General features: G+C 35.3%; 1 long non-coding RNA gene across 3 annotated transcripts in view; it reads left to right on the top strand.

The window, feature by feature from the left end:
- The window catches only part of LOC141507119 (uncharacterized), an 82317-nt gene that overhangs the window by 26629 nt on the left and 34955 nt on the right, over positions 1-20733 (top strand). The window contains exon 1 of one of the 3 annotated variants that reach the window (XR_012474082.1): positions 19080-19277. The exons of 1 other annotated variant lie outside the window; for it this stretch is intronic. This is a non-coding gene — a long non-coding RNA (uncharacterized LOC141507119). Of the gene's footprint in view, positions 1-19079; positions 19278-20733 lie in introns of those variants that run through there. One more of the 3 variants, XR_012474079.1, reaches the window with a different exon arrangement.

Raw genomic sequence — 20733 nt, 5'->3', positions numbered from 1 at the left:
AAAGAAATTTTTGAATATACAAATTCTTTTCCTCTTTTTGGTGTACAGTCCTAGAGTAGTAACAAATATAAAATCATTTGTCATTCAAATTCCTTCATAACCTCCCACCAATACCTTTCTAGTTTTTATAAACCTTATATTGCCATCCCTTTCCCATCATTTACTCTGTAATCTGGTCCCTCTGTCCTTCTTGTTGTTCCTTGTATAAAACATTTACTATCTGGTCTCTGGGAAGTTTTTACTTTGTCCCCATGCCTGGAATTCTCTCCCTCCTCAACTTTCCTCCTGGTTTCCCTGGTTTCCTTCAAGCTCCAGATGTAGCTTTACCTTCCTTTGCAAATCCCTTTTTATTCTAGTGCCTTCCCTCCAGGCATTTCTCCAATGTATTCTGTTCATGAATTGTTTGTATAGCTTTTTTGCCTACTGCCTTTCCTATTAGATTGTAAGTGCTTTGAGGGCAAGGACTGTCTTTTACCTTTCTTTGTATTCCCAGTCTTTAGCACAGTGACTGACCCATAATAGGCACTTAATAATTGTTCAATAACTGACTTTCTAACCTCCAGTTGTGCTTGTTGAAATATATTTATCTTTGCCTAAATATGCAAATACATGTACAAAGACTTATTTTTGCTCAAATTCAGTTCAGATACCAGTTTTCCCATAAACTTTCCAGCCTTCCTGACTAGGAGGTAATACCTTTTCTCCCTACTCTTTGATTTGATCATTCCTATGCATTTAATATGGACAATTAGCTGACAGTGGAGAGAGTATTGATCTTTCAGGAAGACTCATCTTTCTGAGTTCAAATCTGACATCAGATGCTTATTGGCTGTGTGACCCTGGGCAAGTCCCTTAACTCTGTTTGCCTTAGTTTTCTTTTCTCTAAAATGAGTTGGAAAAAGAAATGGCAAATCACTTCTTTATCTTTGCCAGGAAAACTCTAAATGGGATCACAAAGAACTGATATGACCCAAATGATAGAACAATACCAATGTATTTAATTATTTCTCATTATGTGTTACACCTCTTTAAAAATTTCCTGTGGTTATCTCAACTTACCTTTTAGATTGTAAACTTCTTGAGATCAAGAAGAACAACTATCTCAATGGATTACATTTGTTAGATGCTTAATAGATGTTTGTTTTGTTGAATTGAAATCAGGAAAGTCATAGGATAATGGAATCACGGATAATAGATTTGTAGCTAGAAGAGACCTTAAAGGTTGATGAATTCAACCTCCTATTTTACAGAAAAGGAAACTGAGGCAGAGAAAAGTTCAGTGATTTGCCTAGGGTTTCAGGGCTTATAAATCTAAGGTGGGATGTGAACCAGGGCCTTCATGACTCCAAGTCTACTACACTACCTCTCTAGACCTTCTTAGCTTCATCTTATTATTATGTCACAGGAATCCCTTTAACTCTTTCTACATTTAAAACAATACTGGAGGTGTGCTATGACTTCATTTACACTGATCTAGAAACCAAGACATACAGAAATCAAACAATGTGCCCAAGGTACTGATAGAACTGAACTGTTTCCTCTTCAGGAAATATCAGGAGATGGTATTCTTTTTTTTCTTTTAAGATTTTATTTATTTTGAGTTTTACAATTCTGTTAGTCTTCACAATGTTTCCATGGTATACATTGATCTAAGTTGAATATGATGAGAGAGAAATCATATCCTTAAGGAATAAAAATAAAGTATAAGAGATAGCAGAATTACATAATAAGATAATGGATTTTTTCCCCTAAATTAAAGATAATAGTTTTTGGTCTTTGTTCAAACTCCATGATTTTTTCTCTGGGTACAGATGGTATTCTCCATCTCAGATACCCCAAAATTGTCCCTGATTGTTGCGGAATGAGTAAGTCCATCAAGGTTGGTCATCATTCCCATGTTGCTGTTAGGGTGTACAAAATCTTTCTGGTTCTGCTCATCTCACTCAGCATCAATTCATGCAAATCCTTCCAGGCTTCCCTGAATTCCCATCCCCCTTGGATTCTAATAGAACAATAGTGCTTCATGACGGACGTCTACCACAGTTTGTTGATCCATTCCCCAATAGAAGGACATTTACTTGATTTCTAATTCTTTTGCTGCCATAAACAGGGCTGCTATGAAAATTTTTGTACAAGTGGTGTTTTTACCCTTTTTCATAATCTCTTCAAGGTATATACCCAGTAGTGGTATTGCTGGATCAAAGGGTATGCACATTTTTGTTGCCCTTTGGGCATAGTTCCAGATTGCTCTCCAGAAAGGTTAGATGAGTTCACAGCTCCACCAACGATGTATTAGTGTCCCAGATTTCCCACATCATTTCCAACATTGCTCATTGTCTTTTCTGGTCATATATAGGCCAGTCTGAGAAGTGTGAGGTGGTATCTCAGAGATGCTTTAATTTGCATTTCACTGATAAGTAATGATTTAGAGCAATTTTTCATGACTATGAATTGTTTTTGGTTTCCTCATCTGTAAATTGCCTTTGCATATCCTTTGACCATTTGTCAATTGGGAAATGGCTTTTATTTTGAAAATTTGACTCAGTTTTCTGTATATTTTAGAAATGAGTCCTTTGTCAGAAATACTAGTCACAAAAATTGTTTCCCAATTTACTACATTTCTTTTGATCTTGGTTACAGTGGTTTTTGTCTGTGCAAAAGCTTTTTAATTTAATGGAATCAAAATTATCTAGTTTGTTTTTAGTGATGTTCTCCATCTCTTCCTTGGTCATAAACTGCTCCCCTTTCCATAGATCTGACAGGTATAGTACTCCTTGATATTCTAGTTTGCTTATAATATTGTTTTTTATGTCTAAATTCTATATCCATTTTGATCTTATCTTGGTTTAAGGTGTGAGGTGTTGGTCTAACCTAAGTTTCTTCCATACTAACTTCCAATTTTCCCAACAATTTTTATCAAAGAGAGTTTTTATCCTGATAGCTGGACTCTTTGGGTTTATCAAATAGCAGATTACTATAATCATTTCCTGCTTTTGCACCTAATCCATTCTACTGATCCAACACTCTATTTCTTAGCCAATACCAGACAGCTTTGATGACTGAAGCTTTATAATACAATCTGGTAAGGCTAACCCACTTTCTTTTTTGCATTTTTTTTTCATTGAATCCCTGGAAATTCTTGATCTTTTATTTCCAGGAGATGGTATTCTTTATATTAAGGGTAATAAATGTTCCACAACAACTTTTTTTTGTATGTGAATAGGAGGTTTGGAGACTTCCCTATCCTGACAGAAAAATGGTGGCAGCCCTAATGAGACAGGTCATTTGGATTTTTAGCGATCCTTTTATAAATAGATGAAAATTAGCAAAAAATTAGAGTTGAAATTTTTTGAACTTGGTGATGATATTTTCAGAATACTCTTTTCTGTTTTCAAAGATTTTTGAGCATCATTAAATTTCCTATTGTTCTTTTGGAGGATGGAATTTTTCATTTTGGGGGGCATGCTGAGCATTGGAAGTTGTCTTTTCTTTTGGAAGACCAACAGAGTCAGGTAATAATTCTCAGTTTAAGATTTATGAGGAGCTCATAATGCTCAAGGAATTTTTCCAACACATGGAAAATCCTCTTAAGGTATTGAAAGCGATTGCATACTATAAGAGGTTGCCAAAATATTTTTCTTCAGCTTTTAAAAAACTTTATTGATAACAAAACCATCGTGAGATGAATAACCTTGATGGAAGCAGCTCCTCTCAGCAGTTCAGAGAGAGCTGGGGCAACTGTATTAGACCAGCTATGAACAATGTGATCCCCATCCAGAGAAAGAAAAACAAAACAAAACAAAACAAAACAAAACAAAACACACACACATACACACACACACAAAACCAACCCTTCAGAATCTGATGAACACATTATAAAAATTATCTCTTATCTATCTCTTTCTTTTAATCCTAATTCCTCATACCAAAAAAGATTGATCTGTAAACATGTTTATCAAAAATTATATATTTATCCAAGGCTATTTGCCTCTGAGGGGAGGAGGGTGGGGAAGGGAGGGTAGAAGGAAATTTTGTATCTTAAAAATATACATGTGCATATGGATGAAAATAAATTTCAAAAAGGAAAAAACTTTATTGAAAACCAAAGGAGAGACACTGAGGTAGGCAGGGGATAGGTGATAGATCTCATTCATAGTCTGTTTCCCAAAGCAGTTAAGTTAAAAATAGAATTTTGAATAAAGTAATAAAGATAGGGAATCATATATGAATTGAAATGTTTTATTGTTATTATTATTAATAGTTAACATTTAGATAATGCTTATTCTATTCCAGACACTATGTTAAACACTTTATAATTATTATCTCATTTTATCCTCACCCTGGGAGGTAATTGTGAGAATTGTACATATTTTGCAGATCAGAAAACTGAGGCAAACAGAGGTTATAGTGACTTGCCTAGAGTCACATCAGAGGCTGTATTGGAGTTTAGGGCTTCCTGGCCCTGGGGTAGCTAGGTACTAGACCTGGAGTTAGGAAGACTCACTTTCAAGATGTCAAATTTAGCTTCAGTCCCTTCTTATCTGTGTACTCTGGGCAAGTCACTTAACACTCTTTGTCTTAGTTCCTCATCTGTAAAATGAGCCGGAGAAGGAAATGGCAACCCACTACAGTATCTCTGCCAAGAAAACCTCAAATGGGATCATGAAGACCTGGAACTTTTTGAAATAATTTCTTGACTCCAGGCCCAGAGCTCTATCTACTGCACTATCTAACTACTTATATTATATTAAGGCATAAAGAATGGTCTGAGAAAATATAAAATTGGGACCAAGAGAATAGAATAAAGGGACTTGAGAAGTGCTCTTGTAGGCAATGAAAGATAAAAAATCAAAGTGAGAACTGAATGAGTACAGGAAGTTACGATAGATACTTCCCTCTTTTATTCAGTAAAGGCTACTTAACTTACTTCAAAATGTATCTGAAGAAACATTGTATCAGAAACATATTCCAGTCAAGCCCAAGTGTATCTTAAGAAAAAGTTCTTGATATGCTGAATTTAATCCAGAGCAGAACTACAGTGACACATTTGGAGGTGCTGACCCATATGGGAATGACCAGACCCTAAGCCTTCTTTCGCTTACTTATGAGGTAGAGACAGAAATTCCAAACTCCATCCTGAGGAAAGTAGACTATCAACCATTACACTAACATTTCTGTAGTAGTAGTACACACTTTCAACTTTCAGACTTCTGCAAGATGCCTCTGAATATCAAATGTACAAAGGAAATAAGTAAATGATGCATCCAGTCTGGAGAAGACTTCCTAGCTAGTCAAGTACAACGACCATTCTAAACTTACCATTGTTTGTCTTGATGCTGAAAGATGGCTCAAACTTCTAACATCACCAGTAAAAAAGAAAAACAAGTATCAAGCAGTATCTTCAGCCTGTAGCAAGGTGTCTTGGGGTTAAGATTCTTAATTCTGTCTTACCAAACAAAGCATTTAATCTAAGCCTTATTTTTTCCCATCTGTAAAAATGTCAAAAATAAACCTGTAGTTACATTTTCTTTTTGCAATAACACAAATCTGGAAGCCAAATGACGTACTCATGGAGCATGATGAAGGAGTTGGCTGAAATTCACAGGCTTTCCAGATGACAAGACTCCTATACTGTGTAGGTCTTGGGCAAATGTGGCTTTTACATTATGGTTTACAGAATGGCCTTCTCTGTTCATATTTGGATCAGGGGAAAACAAACTTTAACCAGACTAATAGGACTTTGACTGAGTCCCACACTGACATTTAACCACACTCAGGTCTGAAGCCCATGTTCTATAGTATGTGGTCTACTACTAATTATATTCTGTGTGGGAGTAAAGATGATGCTTATTCAAAGGCAGGAACTGCTGATTGAATTCTTTTCATCCCTCCAGAGTTTTATGATTTTCTACCACATTTTCTAGCACAAAGTCACAGGCACAGACCTTTAGAATATACACAAATATCTTTAATTTTATTTTTTGTCCTTACAAGTCTATTTGTACAACTAGGGCCTGACCAGTTTTTGTCTGTTTGGAGAGCCCAGGTCTGGAGACTTGATGCTCAGCCTCTTGGTTTCCTAAGAGAAGGGTAAAAGCAGGAGAAGACTCAGTCTCTGGGAAGGGTCTGTTGACAGAGGGAGAGGGAAAGGAGTTTCTGAAGTCTACTTTTGCTGCAACAATTGCCTCCATCACAAACTACAGGATGATGATGGTGGACACAGGTCCTGGGGGTCATCTACAGCTATTGTCACTGATTCTGGCAAAATTCTCCCAGCTCTGTTGAGGGGAGTAAGCTAAACCATTAGAACCTCCCCTGGACCAATGGAGACTGGAGCTTTCTGTACTTGCTGACAATCAGGGTGGTGGTATTTCTCCTTTCATCTCTCTTCTCTATTCCCTCAGGGAGAGGATGAATTCATTTCAAAGTTTATTTTTATTTCAATTTTTTAATCATAGTTTAATTGAGTCTCTTAAAGCCAGTATCAAGATAAAGTTGAGGGGCGGCTAGGTGGCGTAGTGGATAAAGCACCAGCCTTAGAGTCAGGAGTACCTGGGTTCAAATCTGGTCTCAGACACTTAAAAATTGCCTAGCTGTGTGGCCTTGGGCAAGCCACTTAACCCCATTTTCCTTGCAAAAACCTAAAAAAAAGATAAAATTGAGGTTAAAATGAAAACATTTTAGTTTGCATATATTTCATTTACTCAATGGCAACTGAGACAGAAGTTATATTTACTTGAGGGGAGGAAAGGGAGAAACAGAAAGAGAAAAAGAGAATTAACACACACACAGAGACAGAGAGAGAGACAGAGACAGAGACAGAGAGACAGAAAGAGACAAACAGAAAAAGAGAGAGAGAAAATCAGAGAGAGAGACAGAGACAGATAGAAAGGGAGAAAGGGAGAGAGACAGAAAGATAGAGAAAGGCAGAGAGAGGCAGAGAGAGAGAGAGAGAGAGAGAGAGAGAGAGAGAGAAGAGACAGAGAAAGAGAGACACAGAGAAACAAAGAGAGACAGACAGACACAGAGAAAGACAGAGAGACAGAGAAATGAGCAAGAGAGATAGAGAGACAGAGACAGAGACAGAAAGAGTCAGAGACAGAATCAGAGAGAGACAGACAGAGATAGAGACAGAGAGAATCAGAGACAGAGGGAGACAGAGATGAGAGAGAGACAGAGAAAGAGAGACAGAGACAGAGACACACACTCAACAGACACAGAGAATGACAGAGACAGAATCAGAGCGAGAGCAAGAGCGAGAGAGAGCAAGAGAGAGAGAGAGAGAGAGAGAGAGAGAGAGAGAGAGAGAGAGAGAGAGAGAGAGAGAGATGTATAGGGTGTATAGGGAAAAAGAGAAAATAAAGAGACATACACTTACACAAACAGATACCCAGACAAACTACTAAATTCTCCTTCCTGTTTGCTAGGATGTCTGACTGGGGGCTTGAACAAACCAAATAGATCTTTATTGAAAGCACCTTTATAAAAATCTCTAAAGGTAGAATGCCTAAAAATTAATCAGAATAGTTTATAGACCCTCCAGTGTATGAGCTAGTGGTGGTATTGGGGGAAAGAGACTTGGTAAGAAGGGAGCTGTAGCTTTTTCCTTAGAGGAAATTGTTTCATGACCTTAGGTATTTCTCCATTCTCTTGTCCCATTTCCAGAGGCAGATTTAAGAAATTATCCTGCTTTGGGGGTGGCTAGGTGGTACAGTGGATAAATCACTGGCCTTGGAGTCAGGAGTACCTGGGTTCAAATTCAGTCTCAGACACTTAATAATTACCTAGTTGTGTGGCCTTGGGCAAACCACTTAACTCCATTTGCCTTGCAAAAACCTAAAAACAAATTATCCTGCTTTGGATGGAGGATAGAGTACCAAAGAGAGAATGGAGGGATTATCAGTGTGAGGAGTGAAAGAGGAAGAGAAAGGGGAGAGAGACAGATAGACAGACAGACAGTGAAAAACACACACAGAGAAATGGGGGGCAGAGAGAGAAAGAGACAGAGACAGAAGCAGAGAGAGAAACAGAGAAAGAGGAATTCAGAGACAGACAGAGAAGTAAGGAAAGACAGCAGAGAGAGAGAGACAGAGAAAGAGCGAGAGAAACAAAGGGGGAGCAGAGAGAAAGGACAGATAAATAGACAGAAGCAAAGAGAGACAGAGAGAAGCAGGGAAAGAGACAGACAAGAGAAAGAGACAGAGAGAGACAGAGGAACACACACACAGAGACAGACAGACTGACAGAGTGAGAGAAGCAGGGAAAGACAGACAGAGAGAAACAAAGACAGACAGAGACAGAGAAAGAGAGGATTCTGATTTCTGCCAAGAAAACATACATATGCATTTTCTCCTTTTTCATTTGGAGCCTGTGTTGATTAATATATGTGGGAGAGAGGAAAGGAATAAGCATTTACATGGTTCCTACTTTGTCTCAGGGCCCAGATAGGTAGTAATAGAGCAGATAGAGCACTAGCCCCAGTCAGGAGGGCCTGAGTTCAAATCTCATCTCAGACATTTGATGCTACCTAGCTGTGTGACCTTGGGCAAGTCACTTAAACTGTATTGCCTCATATCCAGGGCTATCTCTAATTGTCCTGATCCTTATATGACCACTAGACCCAGATGACTCCAAAGGAGAAAGTGAGTCTGGTGACTTAGCATTCCCTTCATTCAAATCCAGTTTACATGCATGCCATGGCATCACCTCTCTAATGTCATGGTCTTCAGAAATGAAGGACAAACATCAAGACTTTGTCTCAGGTACTGTGCCCAGCACTTTTAGAAATAGCATTTCATCTGATTCACAACAATATGTAATGAAGATGCATTTTATAGTTTAGAAAACTGAGGAAACAGAGATTAAATGATTTACCCAGGGTCAAACATTAATTATCTGAGACAACATTTGAATTCAGATCTTTTAAATTCATTCTTTATTAATTGAGTCTCTTAAATGCCTCTATTATGTGGACATTCTAGAATAAAATATGTAGTTATTCTAGAATATTTTTAAATGTATAGGTTTTTCTTATTCCCAATTAGACTCTATATTTCACAAGGTCAAGGACAGTGTATTTTATTTATGTATCCTCTAAAAAATTTAGAATTGGAGAATGTATCTTGTAGTTTGACCAAAACTGAGTATAATCCACAGAAAATTTTCAGTAAAAAGGTAGGTGGTACAGAGACTCTTCTTTACTTGGAGTAAAGAAGACCTGAGGTCAAATCCTGCTTCATATTCATATTAACTGTATGAACCTGGGCAAGTCATTTAACATCTCTCATGTTTTAACATAATCTCAGTTTTCTCAACTATAAAATGGGTGTAATAATAATTCCTACCTCATGGAGTTGTTGTGAGAGTCAAATGAAAGAAAATATGAAAAATATTTATAAATTTTAAAGTACTGTGTATATGTCAGCTTTCATTGTAGTTATTATTGTTAATTTTCATTGTAATGACATCATTAACCTCCTTTCAACATGGAGGAAACTGCAACTCAGAGTCTTGCTTTTAATTACTTTTGGAAAATATCAAAACCAGAAAGATTTGGTCCCTGTCTCTTTGATTCCAGGTCTAGTTCTCTTTCCATATGTAACTAATCTTCCCCCCACATATAACACAAGGGTGTCTTATGTCTCAAAGAGCAAACTAGACAGCTCTAGTCTCTTTTCTACCAGTCCCTTCTTCAAGGGACACTTTAAGTCTTGTAAGGAGGTTGCGGTCAGATGATTGGTTACTCTGCTCTTGGCAGAGAGATGATGTACTTACTGGACTAGAATTCACTCTATCTGCTCCCTTAAATACCATTTCCCCCCATGTATAAGATGCATCGTTTTTCAAAAAATTTGGGGTCTAAATTCTGAGAGTGTCTTATAAAGTGATGGTAGATTTTTTAAACTTGCATTTCCTGCTTTTTCATACTTATTGTATTTGCCTTCATTGTTTTGCATTTGTTACCAATATATTAGATTACATTTTGCCACATTCTGACCAGAAATGGCTCAGGAAAGATTTTCATCCAGTATTGACTTCAAGTTCAAAGTGATCCAGTTTGCATGAGTGAATGGAAATCATGCTACTGAATGTCAGTGTGGCCCTCCTCCAACTGAGAACGCAATCCAAGACTGGATACAGAAGAAGAAAACCTACTGAAAATGCCCCTGCAGAAGAAAACCATGAGAAGCAAGACAGCCAAATGGCCGACCTCAGAGAGGGAATTGAAGAGATGAATGAAAGCAAAAGGCAAGTGGAATTCATGTGTCCACAAAGATGAGGCCAGAAGAATTGTTGATGAACAAGAAGTGACTGATTTCAGAGGAAGATGCAACTGATGCTTCAGGTTCACAAAGCAGAATGGACTAAGTATGTGTCCATGCACCAGACTTGCCCAAAAGATCCCTGAAAGCTATGAGTAGAAGGTCCTTGAATTTCATGATGACTAAAATGAGTTCAATAACTTTATGGAATATACTTTTTCTCAAATTATGGACCCAGAATTAAGGGGCGTCTTATACATGGGGAAATAAGATACTATTAATCTTGGGACTGTGGCTTTCAGATTCAAGCTAAACTTCTGATGCCTACGTCATTGATAGGGGACATAGCTCTATCTATCTATCTATCTATCTATCTATCTATCTATCTATCTGTCTATCTAGATACACATCCAAGACTTGACTTCCTTTCCATCAAACAGTAGTTCCACAATGAACTCACAAAGCAAATATTAAAGAAATCCATTCATCTAAGTCCACAGCAAGTCACAAATCAGAGAAAGTATACATGGCAGAATATATGCTGTATAATAAAGATGGATGGAGCTCTCCTCTAATCTTTTTTGCCTTAGTTTTATTTGTGCAAAACCTTTTAAATTGAATGTATTAGAAATTATATATTTTGAAATTGATAATTTTGTCTAGCTCTGGTTTCATCATAAACTCCTCTCTTCTCCACAGATCTGATAAGTAAACTATTCCTTGTTCTTTAATTGATTTATATCACTCTCTATGTCTAAATCTTGTATTTCTTATAGTGGTAAAGGATGTGAGATGTAGGTCTATGCCTAGTGTTTGCCATACTATTTTCCAGTTTTTCCAGTAGTATTTTGTCATATATTGAGTTCTTATCACAGAAGCTAATGCCTTTGGATTTATCAAATAGTAGATTACTATAATCATTTACTACTGTTTCTTTGGTACCTGATGTATTCCTCTGATCCATGTCTCTATTTCTTAGCCAGTACCAGACAGTTTTGATGACTGTTACTTTATAATATAGTTTTAGATCTGGTACAGCCAGGATACTTTCCTTTACATTTTTTTTTCATTAATTCCCTTGATATTTTTGACTTTTTGTTCCTCCAAATGAATATTGTTACTATTTTCCCTATTTCTGTAAAATAATATTTTGGTAGTTTGGTTGGTATAGCATTGAATAAGTAATTTAATTTAGGTAGAATTGTCCTTTTTATCATTTTAACTTGGCCTACCCTGGAGATATTGACATTTTTTACTGTTGTTTAGATCCGAGTTTATTGTATTAAAACTGTTGTGTAATTGTGTTCATATATTTCTGAGTTTGTCTTGGGGTAGATTACTAAGTACTTTATGTGTTCAACACGTAATTTAAATGAAATTTCTTTTTTTATCACTTTCTGTTGGGCTTTGTGGGTAATATAAAGAAATGCTGATGATTTATATGGGTTTATTTTATATCCTGCTACTTTGTTAAACTTGATCATTGTTTCAAATACTTTTTAAAATTGATTTTCTAAGATTCTCTAAGTTTGCATCAGATATGTTCCCTTATTGCCTATTCTAATTTCTTCAATTTCTTTTTCTTACTGTTAAAGTTAAGATTTCTAATACTAATTTGAAAAAATACTTATGATAATGGGCACCCTTATTTCATCCCTAATCTTGCTGGGAATGCTTCTAATTTATCCCCATTACATATGATACTGTTGAAGGTTTTAGATAGATACTACTTATCATTTTAAGGAAAACTCCATTTATTCCTATGCTCTCTATTGTTTTTAATATACTGAATGCTATATTTTGTAATATTTTTCAGCATCTGTTGAGATAATCATATTATTTCTGTTAATTTTGATATGGTCAGTTATGCTGACATTTTCCTAATATTGATCCTGTATACCTGATATAAATCCTACCTGATCATGGGTCTAGGATTTATTCAAGAAAGACTAGGACTTCAGTTATGAGGGCTGCTGAGCCCTTGACAGGGCTGCTTTCCTCCTTTGATGTCCATCTAAGTCACCTAACTCTCACCTATGATTCTAAGAAATTGTAGCATGCATAGAGGTGACACCCCAGGAAACTATTTTGGAGGTAGGTTAAACCAGGTTGAGGATAACTGAGGGAGTCATGAATTTCAGTGCTGTTAGGAACTTAAATGGGCATCTAGTCCAGTGTTATCTTGTAAAAGACTTATCTAAGGTCATACTGAGAGAAAGATGCAATGTTAGGATTTGAACTTGGGTCTTTATGATTTTGAATCCAGAGTGCTTTCTACTACACCATGTTACCTCCTAGTGGGTGAGGCTGGTGATTTTGCCCTGTCTCACTTAAATCTAATTTGCTTCATGTCAAGACATCACCCTCCTGATGTCATCAGTCCTCTTTGAGAGTGAAGGAAAAATAACTACAGCTGTTTCCTTACTCTTGGGACTTCCTGGATGATCCTAAACCCTTCTTATTGCCTCCCCTGAAGCTCTGACTGGTACAGCTAATGTGGCACAGTGGCTAGAGCACTGGGTCTGGCATCAGGAAGACTCATCTTCCTTAGTTTAAATCTGACATCAGACACTTCTTAACCATGTGACCCTAGGCAAATTACTTAACCCTGTTTGCCTTTGATTCCTCATTTGTAAAATGAACCAGAGAAGGAAATGGCAACCCCCTCCTGTATCTTTGTCAAGAAAAACACCAAATGGGATCATGAAGAGTGAGACACAACTGAACAACAACAGTGAATGCCTATCACTTCTGTAGAAGGGGAAAAAAAAGAAACAAGAACATTGCAGCTTCTTTTCAGTCCACCAATTTTATCTCCTCAGGTACCCAACAAACCCTCTTTGTCTAGGACTAAGGATGATGGGACCAGAAATTCAATTTGACCTTGTTATATTCTTTGCAATAGGTATTTAGTGAATACCTTACATGTAGACACTGTACTAAGCACAGATGATACAGAAAAGATGAGTAAGATAATATCTTTGAAAATTCATTGTACTTAAGTTATTTACAGTCTGGCAAGAGAGGTAAGCCATGTGTACAAATACTATAGACCAAGAGAGATCTTTAAAAGAATATTGGAGAGGATAAAGAAAAACCTACCTCGATGCTCTAAGGTTTCAGAGAAGGAGAGAGAGAGAGAGAGAGAGAGAGAGAGAGAGAGAGAGAGAGAGAGAGAGAGAGAGAGAGAGAGAGAGAGCATCTTAGTTGGGAAGTGGTAGAGTAAGATCAGAGAAAGCTTCAATGAAAAATGTTATATTTTGTTCTTTCACAGCTCTGGCATCATACTATCAAAAATGAACTCTTTTCAAATGGAAAACAAAGTTCATTGGTTTTGGGTTGTATTAAGCTTTATTCCTACACAGTTTAAGTTAAACAGTTATGGGCACAAGCTTCAATCTTTTGGATACAGGCTAGCAGTGCTATATCTGGGCCAAAGAACATGCACTGCTTGGTAATTTTCTGTATCCAATTTTAATACTTTCCACAAAGGTCTTCTCATTCACTAATCTATGAATAGTGAATTGACATGCCTATTTTCTTGCTGCCTCTCCAACATTTGTTGTTTTTGTCTTTTGTCATCTTTATCAATCTAATGGAATAAGGTAGATTCTCAAAATTACTTTACATTCCTTTGGGTACAAAAATGTGTATAAGTATAAATATTTACTACATATTTATAATCAAATAATCAATTGATAACAATGCATAATAAAATAAATAATAAAGATAAATATTTGCAATAAAGTAACAATTATTTTATTATATAAATTTATTTAATAAAATACTGATATGTAAATAGTAATAATATAATAATAAATAGAAATATTTTCTATATAATAAATACCAGCACTACCTACTTTGCAATGTTGTGAGGCTTATATATATGTATATATAAACCTTAATGTTATATGTTTATAAAGTATATAAGCCTTAAAGTATAAGAATAAATTTGTTAGATACTGGGCAACTTGATGTTTTTGGGAATTTGGTGATGAGGTAAGTATTCTAGCTCAAATGAGATAATTGGTATCTTGAAAAAGAAATTATTATCAGCATTTTTAAATATAGGAACTCTGCTAGGGAATAGAAATATAAACATTAAAACATATAGTCCCTCTCCTCAATAAGAATACATTATATATGACAATAAATAATGTACTAGATATAATATAAACAATGTATTCTCATTGACTATGAGAATATGTATACATTTAGATTATGCATTCTCTATATGAGTAGCTTCTGCCTTCAATGAGGATACATTATATATAATGAGTGTATATGTTTGTATACGATGTATTTTTCATGTTCTTGGATAGTTTTTTTTTAGTCTCATGTGTCTTCCATATCACCATGAGGAAGAAGGAATAGACAGATAGATAACATTCTCATTGAGGGCAGATGGTATTCAATATTATCACCATATATCTCTCTATATAATTATATATATATATATATATAAGCATACATATAAACACACATATAAATCTACATAAATATATTTTAGTATTCAACAGGGAATAAAAAGAAAACAAAGCACACCACCACAGATAAAGTTTCTGTCTCTAAGAAACTGGCATTGTACTTATCAGACAACCTTGCAAAGAAGTATTGGTAGTAATATTCCTGTTTTTGTATTTAAAAAAAACTGAGGCCTCAGAGGGGCTGCCCAAGGTTATAGTCAAGTATCAGAGTAATAACTGGAATTTAGATCTTGTGTCTATAAGTCCAATGCTCTTTCAATCACGCTATACTGAACATCTCCCAAGTAATATGGTGTTTATGGAAGATTTTGTATCTAGTCATATAACCAAAGGGTTAGCGGTAGGGATCATTCAGAAATATTTTAGATCAAATGGCCTTTTCATGATCCCCAAGTCATGTAACATAGGCAAAAATAAGTAGAGGACTGTTGAAAAAATTAATACAGGGATAGAAATTAGTAACATTTTCATTTGTTTGGGATTTATAATCCAAGAGACTCAGATCACCAGGTGAGTATCCCTGTTGCTTGTGCCTAAGACTACCTATGAAACTGCCTATGAAGGCTGCCTCTGAAGCAGGCATCTGTGTACCTCTTTTTTTTTGTTTTTCTCACACAGTCTTGCATATTTATCCTATGGTGTCTTCCAGAGACAGAGAACAAGAGATTAAGAGATGGTAAGAAACTGAAACATTGCAAGGATGGTTTTGTGGACTCAGTAAATTCTGATGAATTTATGAACTTATCTAAACAGAACATCTAAGTCTCATGAGTGATTCATTCATCATTCAATTCCAATTCCAATAGAGTTGAAATGAAGAACATTAGTGACAAATAACTGATCAGGTGCCAGAGGCAGTTTATTCTAGAGAGGTAATTGTGATAGCCGATAAGGAACTAGTTAACCATCTCCCAAGGCAGGTAAGTGCTTTGGACAGCACTTATATTTAGGGATGTTTTTCTTCTTTAATACATTAAAATCTGCTTTTCAACAATTCCTAATTGCTCCTAGTTCTGCTCTCTAGGGTCAAGCAGACCCTTTGACATGTTGGTAGATTATTCATTTATTTATTTAAAATCAGGTTCTATAACATCTATTTTTCTTTAATATTTTAATTTCCCGATTATTTGTAAAACCAATTTTGGCATTCTTTTTTTCTTTTAAAATCTGAGTTCCACATTCTCATCCTCCCTCTCTCTCTCCTTCTCCCCTCATTGAGAAGCCAAGCAATTTGACATAGGTTATACAGATGTAGTTATGCAAAACACATTTCATGTATGTCATTCTATGAAAGAACATAAACAAGAAAACAAGAAAAAAATAAGAAAGTAAAGAAAAAGTTTCTTTGATCTACATTTAGGTTCTGCCATTCTTCCTCTGGTGATAGATAGCACCTTTCATCATATATTTTATAGAATTGTCTTGTATCATTGCATTGATGAGAACACCTAAATTGTTCATAGTAGATCATCATATAATATTGCTCTTACTGTGTATAATGTTCTCCTATTTCTGCTAATTTCATTTTGCATCAATTCATGAGTATTTCTTCTTTTTTTAGAGCATGCTGCTCCTCATTTCTTAAAGCACAATAGTAACAGATAACAATTATTTACAACTTGTTCAGCTAATCCCCAATTGGTGGATATTCCCTCAATTTCCAATTCTTTGCCACCACTAAAAAAGCAAGTACAAATATTTTTTGTACACGTAGGTCCTTTTCCTTTTTATTTTTTAGACACAGACTTAGTAGTGGATTTGTTCAAAGGGTATACATGGTTTTTTATAGTCCTTTGGGCATATTCTAAATTGCTCACCAGTAATATATTGGTATTTTAATTTTCAAATCCCCTCCAATATTTGTCATTTTTCTTTTCTTTCATATTAGTCAATCTGACAACATGAGTAGTAGCTCAGTTGTTTTATTTTGCATTTTTCTCATTAATAGTTAAGTAGGTCAAATTGTTATGTGAGTATTCTGTATATTCCCTTTGATTATTTTCTCTGGAAACAGCCTATTCATATCCTTTGACCATGTATCAATTGAGGGATGGCTCTTATTTCTTTAAATTTGACTCAGTTTTCTATGTGTTTGAGAAATGGAATCTTTATCAGAGAAACTCACTGTAAAACCTTTTTCACAGTAATGATTACCAATAGTGGATTTCCCAACCCCCTTTGTATCCTTTTCTTTCTTTTTCTTTTTACTCTGATCATTCTCAAAAGTTATTTGCTTCTGACTCCCCCAAATACTCTCCCTTCTGTTAGCTCCTCCCCCTTCTCTTATCTCCTTCCCTTCCTACTTTCCTATATGGTAAGATACCTTACCTATGGTAAGATACCCTACCAAGTATGTATATTATTCCCTCTTTAAGCCAATTCTGATGAGCCTAGGTTCATGTGCTCCCCTCCCCACTTCTCTTATTTTTTTCTTTCACTATAAAATATAAAACTCTTACATAAAATATAAGATCACTATAAAATCTCTTTCAAGTCTCTTTTATGTTAGATAATTTATCTTATTCTACCTCTCCCTTATTCTTTCTCCCAGTGCATTCTTCTTTCACATCCCTTAATTTTATTTTTTTAGATAATCATACCATCACATTAAACTCAAATCTCAGTTTTCTGTCTATGTATATTCCTTTAACTGCCCTAATAATGAGAAAATTTTTGAAGTTCTAAATGTAAGAATGTAAGCAGTTTACCTTTATCAAATCCTTTATGTTTTATCTTTCCTGTTTATCTTTTTATGCTTCTTTTGTATACTGTATTTGAAAGTCAAATTTTCTATCCATCTCTGCTCTTTTCATCAGGAATGCTTGAAAGTCCTTCTCTTTCATTGAATGTCTATTTTTCTCCCTAAAGGATTGTAGTCAATTTCTCTGGGTAGGTGATTCTTGGTTTTAAATCTAGTTCTTTTGCCATATATAATATTATATTCCTAGCCCTTGATCCTTAAATATAGATACTACTAAATCTTGTGTGATTCTGAATATGGCTCCACGGTATTTGAATTGTTTCTTTTGGCTGCTTATAGTATTTTCTTCTTGATCTAGGAGGTCTGGAATTTGACTACATTCTTGGAGTTTTCATTTTGGAATCTCTTACAGGAGGTTATTGGTAGATTCTTTCAACTTCTATTTTACTTTTGAGTTCTAGATTTTCAGAGCAATTTTCCTTGAAAATTTCTGTTTTTCTTTTTTTTTGATTGATATTTTATTTTGTTTTTTCCAAATACATGTTATAAAAGTTTTTCAATATACATACACTTGTATATTTATGTTACTACCTTCCCTTTCCACCCCATCACCTCGGTGGTGAAAAATCTAGTGAATGTTGTACATGTACATTTGTGTTTAGCATATTTACATATGAGAAATTAGGACTAAGGGAAAAGAAAGAATACCATGGAACAGGAAGGAAAAACATAAGAGAAATTTTTAAAAAGTGAACATAGAGTTCATTTAGGCTCTATGACTTTTTTTTTCTTCATGTGAATGTGAATGGTATTGTCCACAACAGATCTCTGTGGTACTCTGAACTACTGATGGGAACTGCATCTATCATAGTTGATCAAGTCACAATGTTGCTGTTAACTGGTTCTGCTCCCTTTGCTCAGCATCAGTTCATGTAATTTTTTCCATGTTTCTCTAGAGTCTGCCCATTCATGGTTTCTTATAGAACAATAATACTCCATTACATTCATATGCTATAATATGTCCAGCCATTCCTCAATTGATAGACATCCCCTCAATTTCTAATTCTAAGCCATTACAAAAAGAACTGCTATGAATATTTTGGAACACATGGGACTTTACCTGTTTTTTTTATGATTTCTTCTGGATTTATGCCTAGTATTGGTATTTCTGGGTCAAAGGGTATGATCAGTTTTATTGCTTTTTTGGACATAGTTCCAGATTGCACTCCAGAATGGTTGAATCACTTCAAAACTACACCAACAGGGCATTAATGTCCACAACCTCTCCAACATTGATCATTTTCCTTTTTGTCATTGAATTGATAATTCCTAATTCCTAATTAATAATTACCAAATTATTAGTGTAAGGCCTCTTCAATATTTATGAAGGCCATAATTGAGGCAATGACCAGTATATGAACTCACCATTTGGAATATGCCTTTTGTGATTTGGCTGTATTTCTGACATCCCAGGAGCTAGCCATCCCTGGAAAAGACAAACAGGATTGGGAGGAACTGGCTATTCTCCCAATACTAATATTTAATAAAAATAAACCTTACAGCCCCATAATGGCATTTCCTTAAAAAATAACATATTGATTCAGTCTATACCTGAAGCCAAAAAGGAATTGGATCCCATTCAACTTAGATGGCTCTGAGCCTTCTTTGTCCTCAAAGGTATAAAAGTTGTAAGCCCCTTCTCCTCATTGGAATCTCACCCATGGAGATGTCCTGCCTGGGGTACGGTCTCCTAATTCGGACCTCGAGGGTCGATGAAAACTGGAATTCCCTGACCTGACATCTCAAGAGTTGGTGCTCCCCGAATTGGTGATGTTTTCTTTATCTTTCTCTTCTATTTTGATTATAGTATTAATAATACTTTGTCTTTTATGTATTATCTGCTGTATTGGATGCTACTATAAGCAATCTATTCCTTGTATTGTATAATTAAAATACTTTCATTTTTAACTGAGTGAGAGCGTCATTTGCAGGAACGAATCCGAACCTCATTAAAATCACAAAACAGTCATCTTAGCCAATCTGATATGTATGAGGTGGTGCCCCAAAGTTGTTTTCATTTGCATTTTTCTAATCAATAACAATTTGGAGCTTTATTCATTTGATTATATATGGCTTCAATATCTTCATTTGAAAACTGCCTGTTTCTATCCTTTGACCATTTATCAATTTGACTCAATTCTCTATATATTTTAGAAATGAGACCTTTATCAGAAATTTTAGCCATGAAAATTGTTCCCCAGCTTTCTCTTTTCCTCCTAATCTTGACTGCATTTATCAGTGCAAAACCTTTTAAATTTAATATGGTCAAAATAATTTTGCAATTTATAATGTACTCTGTTTCTTGTTTGGTCATAAATTTCTTCCCCTTTTCAGAGATCCAACAACAGATAGAGTATTTTTTGCTCTGTTAATTGGTCTAAGATGTCACCCTTTATGTCTAAATCCTCTACCCATTTTGACCTTATTTTGGAATAGGACATGAGATGTAGGTTTATGCCTAGTTTTTGCCAGACTATTTTCCAGTTTTCCCAACAGTTTTTGTCAAATAGTGACTTCTTATCCCAGAAGCTAATGTCTTTGAGTTTGCAAACAATAGATAACTATAGTCATTTCCTAATGTTTCTTTTGTACCTATTCTAATCCACTGGTTTTTATTTTTATTTTATTTTTTTAGTTTTGCAAGGCAATGGGATTAAATGATTTGCCCAAGGCCACACAGTTAGGTAATTATTAAGTGTCTGAGGTCAGATGCAACTCAGGTCTTTCTGACTCCAGGGTCAGTGCTCTATCCACTATGCCACCTAACTGCCCTATTACTCTATTTCTTAACAAAACCAAATAGTTTTGAAGGCTGCCATTTTATAGTATAGTTTTAGATCTGGTACACCTAGTCTACCTTCGTTTACATTTTTTTCTTTAGTTCCTTTGATGTTCCTGTCCTTTTCTTGCACCAGATGAATTTTGGTACTATTTTTCCTAATGCCATAAAATAGTTATTTAGTAGTTTGATTGGTATGGCATTGAATAAGTAATTTAATTTAGGTATATTTGTCATTTTTCTGATATTAGGTAGCCTAATCATAAAAAAATTGTACTTTTTTTCCAATTGTTTAAATCTGACTTTATTTGTGTGAAAAATGTTTTGTAATTGTGTTCATGCAGTTTCTGGGTTTGTCTTGGGTGGTAGATTCCTCAAGAATTTCATATTGTCTACAGTTACTTTAAGTGGAATTTTTCTTTCTATCTCTTGCCTTTAGGCTTT

The sequence above is a fragment of the Macrotis lagotis genome, chromosome 1, assembly GCF_037893015.1.
Source record: "Macrotis lagotis isolate mMagLag1 chromosome 1, bilby.v1.9.chrom.fasta, whole genome shotgun sequence".
In the NCBI taxonomy this organism is placed as follows: Eukaryota; Metazoa; Chordata; class Mammalia; order Peramelemorphia; family Peramelidae; genus Macrotis; species Macrotis lagotis.
The sequence above is the reverse complement of the archived record's forward strand: the minus strand, read 5'-3'. Positions and strand labels throughout refer to the sequence as shown.